The sequence below is a fragment of the Scleropages formosus genome, chromosome 23, assembly GCF_900964775.1.
Source record: "Scleropages formosus chromosome 23, fSclFor1.1, whole genome shotgun sequence".
Lineage (NCBI taxonomy): Eukaryota > Metazoa > Chordata > Actinopteri > Osteoglossiformes > Osteoglossidae > Scleropages > Scleropages formosus.
In genome coordinates this window covers 20,980,816-20,981,050 of record NC_041828.1, presented here as the reverse complement: position 1 = coordinate 20,981,050, position 235 = coordinate 20,980,816, and positions in this window count along the sequence as shown.

Below are 235 nucleotides of genomic sequence, written 5' to 3'. Positions count from 1 at the left end.
CTGATAATACTACATAGAGTTCATTGGAAGTCACTTTGGAAAAAAGCATCTGCTAAGTAAATAAATGTAAATGTAATGTAAAGTGTTTGTGACACCAGTATGGGTCCTGCATCTGTGGACAAGAAGCAGTCACACACAGCCATGACAACACCCTGTCCGCTTCTACTGAAACACACAGAGGCTTCTTCATTATAGAGATATATTTTATTGCAAATTACAGTTATTTTGCGTTCAG